A 14872-nucleotide genomic window follows, 5' to 3' on the forward strand; every position below is an offset into this window, starting at 1 on the left:
GGTCCGACTCTGGCTCAGGTCATGATCTCACAGTTCGTGAGTTCGAGCCCCACACGTCGGGCTCTGTGCTGACAGCTCAGAGCCTGGAGCCTGCTTCAGATTCTGTCTCCGTCTCTCTGTCCCTCCCCCACTCAAGCACGCTCTCTCTTTCTCTCTCTCTCTTAAACATAAATAAAACATTTTAAAAATTAAATAAAAAAAATAAAAACCAGCAAGTCTCCAAACCACACACACACACACACACACACACAAAAAAAAAATCCCTACATCTTAATAAAGGTACTTACATATCCACAGCTGCCCGGTGTTCCAGCCTTCTTGCCTCACATCCTGATACCCACCCACCGAGGGTGTACTGAGCAGGGACAAACACACACAAAGGCTACCCGATTCGGGCCGCGTGGGCTCACCCCACATCCCACCTTTGCACAGAGAAGCAGAGAGCAAGGTTACGTGAAAAATAAACCCCGGGCCAGCAAGAACTCTCCTTGCTTGGAGCAAAAGTGCAGAATTGCCCCCACATACGTGAGAACACAGCTAAATAAAACGCCAGGCCAGACGGCAGAGAGCAGCCGGCCAGCAAGGCCCTGAGCTTGGCTGCAAAGCTCCATCCCCCAGCGAGATGCGCAGCTGTGGTCGGTTTTCACCTGCTTTCTCCCTCGCGGGCCCATCGCGGCACAGCCGAGACACGTGCGCTGCCTCCCACTAGCATGAACGGTTCGCCTGGGATCGCTGGGTTTCACAGGCGGCCCCAGGACATTGGCTGGGACTCAGGAGGGAGACGGGGTGGGGGGCGGGGAGACTGCCCCGTGGGGGCTGCTGGGCGGGAATCCATGTGAGCCACTGAATCTCCAGCTGAATTCTTTCTCCCAACTTCAGGTCATGCCTCCATTAGCCTCCCGTCACTGGCTCAGGCGTGCATTCACCCAGCAACATTTATTGAGCACCTACTGTGCACCAGGCACTGTTCTAGGCACTGGGAATCCAGCAGTGAACAAAAGAGACTCAAGCACCCTGCGTTCGTGAAGCTGATATTCCAGGGGGAGACACGGCCAGGAAACAAGATAAACAAGTAAAACATGCAGACGGTCAGATTGGAAAAAAGAAAATGGGGGACTGAAACATCATTTAGAGAAGGTGGCCAGAGGAGGCCCCAGTGAGGAAGAAGGATTGAAGACTTGAAAGAGGTGAGGGGGGAGCCATGAGGGTACGTGGGTGGAGAAAAGCATTCCAGGCAGAGGGAAGAGCCCGTGCAAAGGCCCTGTGGCTGGAGCTTGCCTGGTGGGTTCAAGGAACGGCAAGGAGGCCTGGGTGGCTGGAAGGGAGTGAGTATGCATGAATGGGAAGGAGGGGAGGGGCAGGCCCGAGGCACTGGGGAGTTAAAACCTTTGGATATGCCTCAACCAATGACTATCTGGGCGTTGGTGGAGAAATGCCCCCCGTCTTCGCAGGCAGCCGGCTTGGGACTCGATCCCGGATCTACCACCCCTCGCTGTGTGACCTGGGGCAAGTCCCTTCACCTCCCTGGGCGGCAGCCGCCTCCTCGGTGAAATGATCACTGACTTCACAGAGTTGTAACTGATGAACGGATTTCTACGTAACATGCTTAAAACCGTGTCCTGCACATGCTAAGTCCTAGACACCTGTTTGCTTTTATTATGCCTGTGGCTGCCAGGATGATTTCATTCTCTCCAGAATCGCCAAAGCCTACTGCGGTGCCGGGCCTACAGGACAGACACAGGAAGTGCTTGTCGAAAGGCAGGTCAACGATCCCTCTTGTCCGGGCCGGGCAATGCGGCAGCCAGACCAACAATCTGGATGCTCAATGCCATTTATCATCCTCTCTCTCTCTCTCTCTCTCAAACTTGCTTGACCCCATCCGTGCTGGTAGATCAAAAGTCAAAAAGGACAGATGGCCACGGGGATAAAAAGTTTCTCCCAGGGGCACCTGGGTGGCGCGGTCGGTTAAGCCTCCGACTTCGGCTCAGGTCACGATCTCGCGGTTCGTGGGTTCGAGCCCCGCGTCGGGCTCTGTGCTGATCGCTCCGAGCCTGGAGCCCGCTTCCGATTCTGTGTCTCCCTCTCTCTCTGCCCCTCCCCCAGTCGCACTCTGTCTCTCTGTCTCCCAGGGGAGACAAAATTTTTTTAAAAAAGTTTCTCCCGGGGGAGAGGGTTCCTTCAACGTGTCTTCTTGAACTAAACCACTAAACGGAGGAGGTGGGGAGTGTTGCCTACACTCTGTATCTTTGGATTTTGTTCCCCCCCCCCCCAAGGCATATTTTTTGACCTCTCAGGTAAGGGTTTCACTATCCCCTCACTCATTCTGCCCTCTGGGCCGGTCACTGCCTGTGCATGGCACCCACACATTAATACGTTACAACATGAATTCGTCACGATGGCAATCATTGGTGCTGCCATGCGTCGTGCGTTCAACAACTGTTTACCGAGCACCAACTGTGCGCCCCCGTGATCCAGCTATCGTGTGCCTCGGGATCTTAAAACCCTCGAGAAATCGTCTAGAAGCGGTGTCCCCTTAAGGCTGCATGACACCTCAGTGATGGTTTTTGCTGGAGACAAATAGCCAGCTACCGAAGTTGGAGCCCCTTTGGACTCCTCAAGACTCTCACGTCCAGTCTTGGCAAATGTTCGAAGACCCAGTCCCCCTACGCCTTTGTGCTTGGTAACTAAGAGTTGCCGTGTGAATTCGTAGGTCCGTGATGGGGCTCTGCGGCTCTTATCTGACCTGCATGACTTAGGGCAGGGGCAGGTGGGTCATGTGAAAGAAGAAAAGGAAAATCCGAGCTACGAAAAAAAAAAAAAAATAGAAGTCAAAGTAGCCAGTCCCAGAGGCTACCCATTGCATAATTCCATTTATATGAAATATGGAGACGAGGGGGGACCCCCAGAGGCAGAGAGGAGACTGGTGGTTGCCAGGGAGGGGTGACGCAGGGGGACTGCTTCACCAGGAGGGAGCTTTCCTTTTTGGGGGGATGGAAATATTCTGGAACTAGACGGGGGGGGGGGGGTGTCGCACAATAGTGTGAAGGTACTGAACACCATTAAATGACACGCTTTGAGGGGCACCTGGCTGGCTCAGTGGGCGGAGGGTGCAATTCTTGTTTTCGGGGTTCCAAGTTCGAGCCCCCAGGTCGGGCGTAGAGATTACTTACAAAAAAAAAATAAATCTTAAGAAAAAGCACGCACTTTAAAATGGAAGGGGTAAAAAATAAAAGAAAAGAAAAGAAAAGAAAAGAAAAGAAAAGAAAAGAAAAGAAAAGAAAAGAAAAGAAAAGAAAAGAAAAGAAAAGAAAAGAAAATAAATAAAATAAAATGGAAGGGGTGCCTGGGTGGCTCAGTCAGTTAAGCATCCGACCCTCGATTTCGGCCCAGGTCACGATCTCGCGGTTTGCGGGTTCGAGCCCCTCGTGGGGCTCTGTGCTGACAGCGCGGAGCCTGCCTGGGATTCTCTCCCTCCCTCTCTCTCTGCCCCTCCCCTTCCCCCACCCCCTCAAAATAAATAAATATATAATTTAAAACTAGGGGTGCCTGGGTGGCGCAGTCGGTTAAGCGTCCGACTTCAGCCAGGTCACGATCTCACGGTCTGTGAGTTCGAGCCCCGCGTCGGGCTCTGGGCTGATGGCTCAGAGCCTGGAGCCTGTTTCCGATTCTGTGTCTCCCTCTCTCTCTGCCCCTCCCCCGTTCATGCTCTGTCTCTCTCTGTCCCAAAAATAAATAAATGTTGAAAAAAAAATTTTTTTTTTTAAAAACTCAGTGTAACTACATCCAGTGATAATTCCTTTTTAAAAAGTAACATAACATATTTTCTTTAAAAAAAAAAAAATAAGAAAGAAAGAAACAGGAGCACCTGGGTGGCTCAGTCGGTTAAGCATCCGACTTCAGCTCAGGTCATGATCTCGAGGTTCGTGAGTTTGAGCCCCAAGTCGGGCTCTGCGCTGACAGCTCAGAGCCTGGAGCCCGCTTCGGATTCTGTGTCTCCCTCTCTCTTTGCCCTTCCCTGGCTCAACGCTGACTCTCTCTCAAAAATAAATAAACACTGGGGGCGCCTGGGTGGCGCAGTCGGTTAAGCGTCCGACTTCAGCCAGGTCACAATCTCGCGGTCCGTGAGTTCGAGCCCCGCGTCGGGCTCTGGGCTGATGGCTCAGAGCCTGGAGCCTGTTTCCGATTCTGTGTCTCCCTCTCTCTCTGCCCCTCCCCCGTTCATGCTCTGTCTCTCTCTGTCCCAAAAATAAATAAACGTTGAAAATAAATAAATAAATAAACATTAAAAATTAAAAAAAAAAAACCAACAACAAATTTTAAAACGAAGCCAGTGAATTTAAATAGAAAAAAAAAAAATTGCTTACTAAAAAAGTAGCCAAGACTTAGTAAGCACCCTGTTGTGTACCCAGGACTGTGCGTCACCTAGCCAGGCCTTCCCGAAACCCTAGGAGGCAGCCGCCAGTGTTACTGGGTGGTCAGCCAGGAACCCTGAGGGGTGGAGGGTCAAGTGATGCCCCAGGGCTTCTCAGACTCTGACCACCTCCGGGCTGCTCAGGATGTGTTCAAATGCAGATTCTAACTTGGCAGAGCTGGGTGGGGCCTGAAACTCTGCATTCTTTTTTTTTTTTTAATATTTATTTATTTTTGAGAGAGAGAGAGAGAGAGAGAGTGAGTAAGGAGGGGAGGGGCAGAGAGAGGGAGACAGAATCCGAAGCAGGCTCCAGGCTCTGAGCTGTCAGCACAGAGCCCGACGCGGGGCTCGAACCCACGAACACCGAGATCACGACCTGAGCCGAAGTCAGACGCTTCACCCACTGAGCCACCCAGGCGCCCCTGAAACTCTGCACCCTTAAAGGCTGCCGCTGGCCCAAGGCCAACACTTGGAGGGGAAGGTCTGATGCTCGGCGAAGTCAGTCAGCTTCCTCCATCAGGCAGGCTTGGCCTTGCCAGAGGGGGCAAAACAACCCAAGAGCCCCTGCCGGTCACTGTGAAGGCAGAGACAGCTGAAAGATCCTGGAATAGAACCTTCCTCACTTGCCCCAGGTCTTAGGGGCCTCTGGTCCTGTAAGCTGACATTTCAAAAAGAATGATGAAATCAATAAGTAAAACCCTCTGCCAGAGTTTTTCCTGTCCCAGAGCTGCACTTGGCATCACTTTGCGGTTCACTTGCACAGCACTTTGTTCAATGTTAATTCCACCCTTTGTCCCTGGAACCCTGGTCCCGATCTTTCTGTTTCCTGGGCAGCGGCGGGGGGGGGGGGGGGGGGGGGGGGGTAGCGGGCAGACACACGACAGCGTGTAGTGAAATCCGTCTTATTAAATAAACCCTCCTAGAGGAAGGATGTATTTGCCCCTAGTGACACCTTTAGGCGTTTCTGCAAATCTCTGCGACGCCGTAGAGGAAAACAAAATTGTCAACAGGGATAAACTCAGCTACTTAAGACGTTTGCAGATCTGGGGGCCTTCCTGCCGCCTGGATTTGGGGGTGTAGGAGGGACTAGAAGCCAAGCGGGAAGGGAGGGGCCAGCATCAGTCACAGACCCCCAGCCACCCACCCCACCCCACCCCCGCCCCAACGGCAAGGGGCTTAAGACTGTCCCCGAAAGAGATGGCAAGGGTGCTGTGAAGTCGTGGACTCTGAAAAAGAATCCGGACGGAGCCGCCTGCCCAGCAGAGACCCATCCCCAGGACCCTGGCTCGGAGCTCAGGAGCCAGGGGGTGCAGATAGGGGCTCCCCTCCTGTGGGTTCGGCCCCAGCTTGAGGCTGCCGCCTCCAGGAAGGCCCTCTGTCCTGTTTACATTCTATTCTGGTTCCTACTCCCGGCGCAGTCTCCCAGGGTCCCCGAAGCAGGAGCCCACCCCCCTCCACCCCCCAGAAGGCAGAAGCCCCGCCGCCCGCTTCCCCCGCCCGCCCCCTCGGGTCGCGGCGACACGTGTCCTGCGAGGCTGCCGCTGTCAGCAGCTCGAGCAGGAGGGGAGAGGGATCCCGCTGCCAGTCTCACGTCTTGGGGAACAAAAAGCCACCCCGAGAGTCCACCGTGTCCAAAATAGAAAGGGGGAGGTTGGTCTTAGAGGGGTGACGAGCGCTGTCCCCGCTTGTCATTTGGCGCAAGGGAGGGGAGAATATTAAATATTAAACACAGCAAGCGGTTTCCTAAGACGAGGTAATTATTCTCAACAGCCTAAACTCCACCTGCCATCTCCCTCTTTCCAACATTCACGCTGCCCTGAGCACAGAAAACAAGGCCGGGCCACACCGGCGAAGGCAACTTTTGTTTCGGGGACCCCCCCCCCAAGACAGAGGCGATGGGGGAGGGGAAGGCGCGCGGGATCCCGAGAGCCCTGTCGCCTGTCCAGCCTGCCTGGGTCTCCACGCAGAAAGAGGCTTAATGCAGACCCGAGGCAGGGGGGGGAGAGGGGGGTGGGGGCGGAGGACACGAAAAAGTCCAATTTGGCTCAGATCCGAAACTACTCACGGGAAACCGCGCAAGCCCAGGGCAGGTGGCGAAGCAGGAAGGCGCTCCAAGGTGGGGGGGGGGGGGGGGGGGGGGGCTCAGGGCCGTTGACAGAAAATGGGTGTTTAAGAAAGAAATGTTCAAAGTATACGCTGGACATCAGGGCTCTGCCCCCCGCACCTCCCGCGTGCAGAAAAACTATCCAGAAAGGGGCAGCGGTTTTTTCAGCCAGAAACAAGGAAACTCTGGAGACACACGGTCTCCCCTCCACCCACCCATCCCCCCTCCCAAAAAAACACCACGATTCATAGGAAGGGGGTGAGGGAGGTCACGGCGTTTCCACCCCTGCAGACAGAGGGAAACGTTGCAGCTGCGGGAGAACGGATTCGACTCCCGCCAGGACCGGCCCCAGCGGCCCCAGCTCGCTCACCTGTATCGCATGGGCTCCGGGGCTCCGGCGGTGTAGCTAGTGAGCGGCGCAGCGCACCCGCCAGCTGTCCTGAGGGTCCCACCTTGCCAGCGCCCGGGGAGCCGAGCCGGCTGAAGCCCACGCACCCATTGCCCATCCAATGGAAAGGAGACGAGCAGAGAGACGGGGGGACGCCAGCAGCAGCCGTGTTCCGAGCCGAGGGCTCCCCACAAAGGCAGGCGCCAAGCTTGGCTGTGCCAGCTGCAGGGAGGGGGCTGGGGGGGGGGGGTGCAGAAAGAGGAGGAGGTTTCCCTGATTCTGGAAGGACGGGGGGCGGGGGGGGAGGACTAGCAGTTCATCAGCAACTCCTCATTTCCAGCCAAGCGCTCCTCGGGGACCCAGCACGCGAGGCTGGATACGCTGCGCCCCCCGCCCCTCCATTGCTCCCAAGGGAAAATTAATTTCTTGCTCTTTTTTTCCAGGCCCCTCAGCAACTGGCGCCGCGCGACCTCCCGCACGGGGCAGGGCACTAGTTTCTAGAAGGATATGCGGTTTATCCTGCAGGCCACCTCCTTTCAAGACGGGCTTCTCTTAAGGAGCAGGGGAGAGAGGGTAACACGAGGGCTCGCTCTCTTCCTGGGGGGGAGGGGAGCGGGGGGGGGGGGGTCTGCGGAGGGGGCGTCTCCAACAGGCGGGAGGCGGCGGGGCTGTGGAATCACGCTCACAATTTAAGCGTCTCCCCTCCGCCAATCGCAACCTAAATTATTGATGCCCTTACAAAAACACACTCATTAGAAGACAGCTGCTGAGCCCCTCCCTGAGTCTTTTCTGTTCTTTCCCCCAAACAGCTTCCCCCTTCCCCACCCCCCACCCCTCCTTAGCCCGAAGGGTCGTATTCTTGGAACGGAAAGGCAGAGAGAGAAGGAAAACAGCCTTTCCAAGCAAAAAAAAAAAAAAAAAAGCAATTGATTGCAAGTTCTGGGGTTTCGTTGCCACAGGCAAACACTTAGGTTCCAAACACTGAGATGACCCCCCAGCCTGACTCTATTTAAAGGGGGCCTTCTGTTAACAGCGAGGGTTGTTTTTCTTCTAAGAGGCTTCTAGGGTACAGAGAGACCCCATAATTTTTCCCAAGGTAGAGTCAGAGTCGGGATATCTACCTTCCTGGGGATAGCGACACTTTTTTTTTTTAATTGAGATAATTATGTCAGTTTCAGGCATACAGCATTATGATTCCATAGTTGTATAGACTGTGAATCGCATATCTAAGAATGTGGCATTGTTTAGACAGAATTGGACCTGGGCTGGATGTTAGGGAATCTGGAATTAGTGTTCGTTTGGGGTTTTTTTTAATGTTTTTTTTTTTTAATGTTTATTTATTTTTGAAAGAGAGAGACAGAGAGTCAGCAGGGGAAGGGCAGAGAGAGAGAGGGAGACACAGAATCCAAAGCGGGGCTCCAGGCTCTGAGCCGTCAGCACAGAGCCTGGCTCGGGGCTCAAATCCACAAACCTTGAGAGCATGACCTGAGCCGAAGTGGGACGCTTAACCCACTGAGACACGTAAATGCCCCCTATTTGTTCGTTTTTATAAAGGTCTGTTGATAGTATTTTCATCATGGCATTTTTTTTTTAGGTCCTTATTTCTTAGAGATTCTTATTGAAGTGTTTATGGGTGAGGTGGGGAGTGACCCTAATGGACACAAGGTTTCCTTGGGGGGGGGGGGGGATGAAAGAGTTCTGAAACCAGCCAGAGGTGGTGTCCTCAGTGGCATTGTCAATGTACTAAACTCCACAGAGCTGTTCCCTTTCAAATGGTTAATTTCATGTGACAAGAATTTCAAAAATAAAAACAATAAACTCCAACAAAAAAGGGAAGGAAAGGCAAACAGAGCAAAATGCTGCGGAGGAAGAGGCATGCAGTGCGTGGTATTTTTTTTTTTTTTTTTTTCATTGTCTTCTCTCTGCCGGGTGTGTGCTTGACATTTTCTCTTTTACAGAGAAAAGTGGGAGGGGTGACTCAGTGGATTGAGCCTCCGACTTCGGCTCAGGTCACGATCTCACGGTTTGTGGGTTCAAGCCCCGCGTCAGGCTCTGTGCTGACAGCTCAGAGCCTGGAGCTGCTTCAGACTCTCTCTCTGTCTCAAAAAATAGATAATAAACATTAAAAAAAAAATTATAAAAAAAATAAAGAGGCAAGTGGGAGTGGGGTGGAGTGGGAAGAATGCAGCCTGTGGAGGTAGTTTGAATCGACAGATGGGGGGGGGGGGGCCCTGTGGGTGAGTGCCGCCCCCAGTTCAGCAGCCAGGCCTGCAAAGCGAAAAGAACAAGCCTGGGGGCCCCGGGGTCTGGGAGAGCAAGCTGGCCCTGCCACCTTAGATGAGCCTCGGTCTCCTCATCAGTAAAACGGGGCTCATCCTTCTGGGAATTTTGTGAGAATTGCGTGAGACCCCCGTGGAAAAGTGGGGGGGGGGGGAAGGATACTTGCTTCTATGCATCCTAAAACCATCTCTGGAAAGCGGCTCAAGAATTAATCACAAGGGCTCTAGTGGGGGCGGGGACCCTGCTTGAGACGACAGGGGTGGAGTCGGCTTTCCCTTTTCTATTTAGGGGGCTTGGAAACGGGTGAGTATAGCAGAGATTAAAACATTAAATTAAAAAGTGAGGTCGTGTCTGTCAACAGAGGCACCGCTTTCTCTATAAAGGGCCGGGTAAATACCCTAGGCTTCGTCCTCACACGGTCTCTGTGACCTACACTCAGTTCTGCCGGTAGGGGCGCCACAGACAACGTGTGAATAAGCGGCATGGCTGTGTGCCAATAAAACTTTATTTACAAAGACTGGTTACAGACTGATTTGGCCCCTGGGCTGAGGTTTGCTGACTTCTGATGTATGTAAGTCCCTTTACCTTGTGCCACATATCAAGGGCTTTTCTTCTTCTTCTTCTTTTTTTTTTTAAAGCCTGGTGGTTTTTTTTTTTAATTTTTTTTCATAATCTTTATTTATTTTTGAGAGAGAGAGAGACGAGTGTATGAGTTGGGGAGGAACAGAGACAAAGGGAGACACAGAATGCAAAGCAGGCTCCAGGCTCTAAGCTGTCAGCACAGAGCCTGATGCGGGGCTTGAACTCACGAACGGTGAGATCATGACCAGAGCCAAACTCCGACGCTTAAGGGACTGAGCCACCCGGGTGCCCCTCAAGGGCTTTTCTAAATCCCAAGCTCTGCCACCGGTAAGCCGTGGGGCCCTGGGCAAGTCACATAAGATTTCAAAACCAGGAGAATCATACTCGAGGGGGGTTGTTTTGAGTATATACTGAGACGTTGAGTATCAACGCGCACTGTGCACTCTAAAATGCTGTATATGTGAGATATTATTATTGTTATGCCGGAAGCCGTAAGTCTGTGCAATTAGCATTGAATTTTCCTATTTTTAAATCACACAACTTGTATGAGTCACGTCATGATGAACAGAAATAGCCATCCTGGTTTCCTTAAAAGTCCTCTGAGAATGTAAAAAAGTTCTGCTTTTTTTCCCTTACGCGAATGAGACCATCCTGAGTTAACCGTCTTTTAAACCCTGGTGTCTTTTGCAAGAATTGGTGACCGTGAATAGATCTGAACAATTGGCCCCAATTATTCATGCCTTCCTGTCTCCTTATCTCTGCCACGTTCACCTTGTGGGTGACGTGTGCTTCCCCAACCCTTGGCTTTGGACTTGCTTCCGTCAATGGCACGAGGGCAAAACGCAATGAGTCGGTTCCAAGCCCGGGCGTTAAGAGGCCTCACGTGCTCCCTCCTGCCCTCTGGCGCCTCCGTCCTGGCCGTGACAACTGTCCCCGGAGGAGGATGACAGCTACAGGGAGCAGAGTCATCATCCAGCCAGTCCCACTCAGATTAGCCGGCTCTGGCTAACTCCCAGGTGCAAGGGGATATATGACCGTTGCTTTAAGCTCCGGAGCTTTGGGGTGTTTATGATGCAGCGTTATTGCTCCGACCCACTGATCGTCTGACCCGGAAAAGAAGCACATCAACGGAGTCAGCCCCGTAGCCAAAGTCTGGGCCCCCACTCCACTAATTCCAAGGAGCTTTCCGATTCCGCCCACAAAATGATGCCTGAGGGGAAACATTTTAGAAGACAATGTGCTGGGGCGCCTGGGGGGCGCAGTCGGTTGAGCGTCCGACTTCAGCCAGGTCACGATCTCGCGGTCCGTGGGTTCGAGCCCCGCGTCGGGCTCTGGGCTGATGGCTCAGAGCCTGGAGCCTGTTTCCGATTCTGTGTCTCCCTCTCTCTCTCTGCCCCTCCCCCGTTCATGCTCTGTCTCTCTCTGTCCCCAAAATAAATAAATGTTGAAAAAAAATTAAAAAAAAAAAAAGAAGACAATGTGCTGTGCCCATCGAATCGAGAGACGGGGATCAGGGGTCAGCTGGTCCAGAAGGAGTACGCAAAACGTTACATCACTTACCTGCCCCCCACCCCCCCCCGGATTGGCCGCCCCCAACAGCAAGGAAGGCTGGGGAATGTGGATTTGGGTGCACACTCGTGGCGTCTGCCACGATACAGAACGTGGTGAGATCACCTGATAAGGTTTGGGGGAGATGGGAGAGGTTCGCTAAACGCGTTTCCCCCTTCTCTCCCTGTTGAACTTTTATCTATTTTAAGTTTATTATTTTTGAGAGCGAGAAAGAGGGAGTGGGGTAGGGGCAGAGAGCGAGGGAAAGAGAGGGAATCCCAATCCCGACGTGGGGCTTGAACCCACGAACCGCGAGACCGCAGTCTGAGCCAAAGCCGGAGGCTTAACCGGCTGAGCCACCCAGGCGCCCCTTTAATGTTTTATTTTTGAGAGAGCACGCACGTGAACGGAGGAGGGACAGAGAGAGAGGGGGACGGAAGATCCAAAGCAGGCTCTGCGCTGAGCGCAGCAAGCCCGATGTGGGGCTCGAACTCACAAACTGCGAGATCGCGACCTGAGCCAAAGTCAAGAGGCTCAACCGACCGAGCCGCCCGGGCGCCCCTCTTTATTTATTTATTTTTTTAATGTTTCTTTATTTATCTTGAGAGAGAGACAGAGCAAGTCGGGGAGGGGCAGAGGGAGAGGGAGAGAGAGAATCCCAAGCAGGCTCCGTGCTGTCAGCATACAACCCGGCACGGGGCTCAGTCTCATGAACTGTGAGATGGTGACCTGAGCTGAAGTTGGATGCTTAACCGACTGAGCCACCCAGGCACCCCTGAAGCTCCCACCATCTAGAACAATCTCGGTTACCGTGGCGGTGAAAAGGGGGATGGAGAATGGTGCCCCGGCTCTTGAATACTCTCTCAGAGAAGTGACTCACATCACTTCTGCTCATTTGTCATTGGCCAGAGCAAATCGGATGACCACCCTCGACTTTGGCAGTGTAGACGAGAGGGGTCCCCTGTGTCTGTGTGTCAGTTATCTCTTGCTGTGTAACCAAACCACCCCAAAATTAGTGGTTTAGAACGACAAAAGATTGATTTTTTTGTTTAGGTTATCTCAGTGGCTCGTCCGATCACGGCCAGGGTAGCTGCTCTCCGTAGTCTGCTGGTGGTTTGGCTGGGGCTGGGTGAGCTACTGTGGCCTCATTCGTGTCTAGTGGTTGGCCCGTCTTAGCTGGGAAAACTCACCTCTGCTCCATGTGGTATATCATCCTCCAACAGGCTAGCCCAGTTGTTTTAACCACTGTTTGGAGACCTCCATTCCAGGATACGAGGCGACTGGAATCAGAGATAGGAAAGGCAGAGATTGGCATCACACCAGGTCTGTTGCGTATGGGTAGGGCAGCCTCTAGGTTTGTGCAGTGCACAACCTGTGCAACCGACAACATGATAGTCAGTATCTCTCCCCGCCCGCCACCTCCATTCTTTTGACCCACCTCCAGAGAATGATGAGTGTGTGAGCGCACGGCTCTGAGCCTAGAACTGTCAAAATTCCTGTGCCAAGAGCTTTCTTAGGTCCTGGGCCAAAAACAATGTATCGGCTGCTTGGGCTTCCTTTCACCTCTACCTGGCCCTCTTTTCTCTCTATGTATCTTCAGTATATAGATTTCTGACCCATCCCACCAATTAACATCCAGCCGGTTCTTGCAGTGGGCCAGACACATGTGGTTGTGCTGAATACCCCCAGCGGCCCCCAAACCTGTCTCAGCGGAGCATCTGGACTCAGACTCGAAGGAGTTTGCATCTTCAAAGAAGACAAGATCAGTCAAGATCGTACCTCCTTTTTCTATGTCTTCCTCGGGACGTGAGAAAATGGGCGAAGCAGTTCGTTGATCTCGGGTGGGATGTTAGACTCCGAAGTCCTGTTTGTATAATTCAAAACCCACCACGAGAGCCCCTTTTCTCTGGACTTCCGCCAAAGAACACTCAATGAGTCGTGTCCAAACCAAAGGATCAAGAGAAAACGGGACCCCTGGGCAAGTCGTTTCCTCAAGCCTCCTGACATCGAGTTTGTTGAGGCCTTGAGCGGTTGTCTGCACTTTCCCCCACCTCTCACCCGTGTTGTGTTTGAGACTCCAAAAGAGCCGGGCTGGGTAATGTAGCCCATTCACGTCTGGTGGCTGGCGGACCCGCTAACTGTCTCTCGAGCTCCACTCCCCCCCACCTTCCACGGTAAAACAATTTGAGCCGGGCGCGTGGCAAAGGCCAGCATTTCCCATCATCCCTTGCAGTCGGGTATGGCCAAGGCCTCACCAGGGGAACACGAGCGGAAGTCATGTACGTAGCTCCCAGGTTGCCGGCTGAAGGGGGATCCCCTTGTCCTGAACTTTCTCTCTTTCCGTATTCAGTGTGGAAGAGTAACCACCAGCTTCAACCGTGCCCGTGAGGACAGCACCCTGGGTGATGACAGAATCACGAGACGGAAGGAAGCCGGGGCTTGGATGATCTCAAAGGAGCAGCACCATCTACTTGGCCCCAGGACGTCTGCTTGGCTATTAGGTGAAAAAGAAATTTCTATCCGGCCTGAGCCATTATGTTTTGGCTCTCTTGGCTTAAGCTGTATGCTCACTGTTACAGCAAGTTGTGGCCATAACTATTCTCCTTACTCTCTTAATGTCTCCTTAGTATCTCCTCCTGCTCTTTGGAGGACCTAGGTCGGAAGTGAATATCTTGACTTCCGGCCCTGCTTCATGTTCCCATGCCGATGTTTGTGGACACTGACCTCTTGTTCCGATGCCCGTGTGCCCTATGAACACTCTGACCGTATCTTTCTGAATCAAATAGTGAGATACAGATGTGTCTGCAGAAACGATGAAGGTGACGCAGTTCTGAGCCAGGCATCTGCCGTCCTCCAAGTGCCCATCCGAATCGCCAGGCTACCTCAGGGTGGCACTCGGGCCGTCTCATCTCTCTGACCCTCAGTGGATTCTGCTGTAACCGGCAGATGAGGGTAGTGCCTACCACGAGGAGTCACGGCAAGGATTCAGTCAAAAATGTAGACTGAGGCGCGTCCGGGTGGCTGAGTCAGATGAGCGTCCGACTTGGGCTCGGGTCCCGATCTCGTGGCTCACGAATGCGGGAGCCGGAGCCCTGCCTCAGGCTCCCTGCTGTCAGCGTGGAGCCCACTCCGGATCCTCTCTCTGTCCCTCGCTCTCTGCCCCTCCCCCACTAGCGTCTGCACACACACACACACACACACACTCTCTCTCAAATAAATAAACATCTGAAAAAAATGCAGATTGAGAATGTAGCATGGGACCGGGACACAGCAAGCGTGCGTTATATGTCAGCTTCTGCCATTGTCATCGTCATCATCCTTGTCTCTTGGAAAAGTCCAGGGCAATAGTGAATGGTTAAGTCTCTGGAGCCAGAGGACCACTGCCAGAATCCTTGCTCTAGCAGTTACTGGCCCTGTGACGCGGAGGAAGTCACTTAACCTCTACGTACCTCCCTTCTCATCTGCGGGACGGGTATGATCGTAATATCTGCAAGGCCTTTGTGAAGTTAAAAACGTACAAGGCACTTAGGCCAGCCCCCGACGCATAATAAAGGCTACG

At 53.0% G+C, this 14872-nt stretch overlaps 1 protein-coding gene and 1 long non-coding RNA gene across 14 annotated transcripts in view; one reads left to right on the plus strand and one right to left on the minus strand.

Annotated features, from left to right (window-relative positions):
- CACNA1A (calcium voltage-gated channel subunit alpha1 A) overlaps positions 1-7120 on the minus strand; it is a 282973-nt gene extending 275853 nt beyond the window's left edge. For 7 of the 13 annotated variants that reach the window (XM_045046590.1, XM_045046581.1, XM_045046609.1 and 4 more), the window contains exon 1: positions 6886-7118. The gene's annotated coding sequence lies outside the window, so the exon portion shown is untranslated. Of the gene's footprint in view, positions 1-6885 lie in introns of all 13 variants that reach the window. The other 6 variants (XM_045046613.1, XM_045046579.1, XM_045046603.1 and 3 more) reach the window with 4 other exon arrangements.
- An 86-nt stretch (positions 7121-7206) lies between these two features.
- LOC123382352 lies at positions 7207-14579 on the plus strand. Its single transcript, XR_006590613.1, has 2 exons — positions 7207-7476; positions 13664-14579. It is a non-coding gene; the product is annotated as an uncharacterized LOC123382352 (long non-coding RNA).
- The last annotated feature ends 293 nt before the right edge of the window (positions 14580-14872 follow it).

Source organism: Felis catus, chromosome A2, assembly GCF_018350175.1.
Source record: "Felis catus isolate Fca126 chromosome A2, F.catus_Fca126_mat1.0, whole genome shotgun sequence".
Classification (NCBI taxonomy): Eukaryota; Metazoa; Chordata; class Mammalia; order Carnivora; family Felidae; genus Felis; species Felis catus.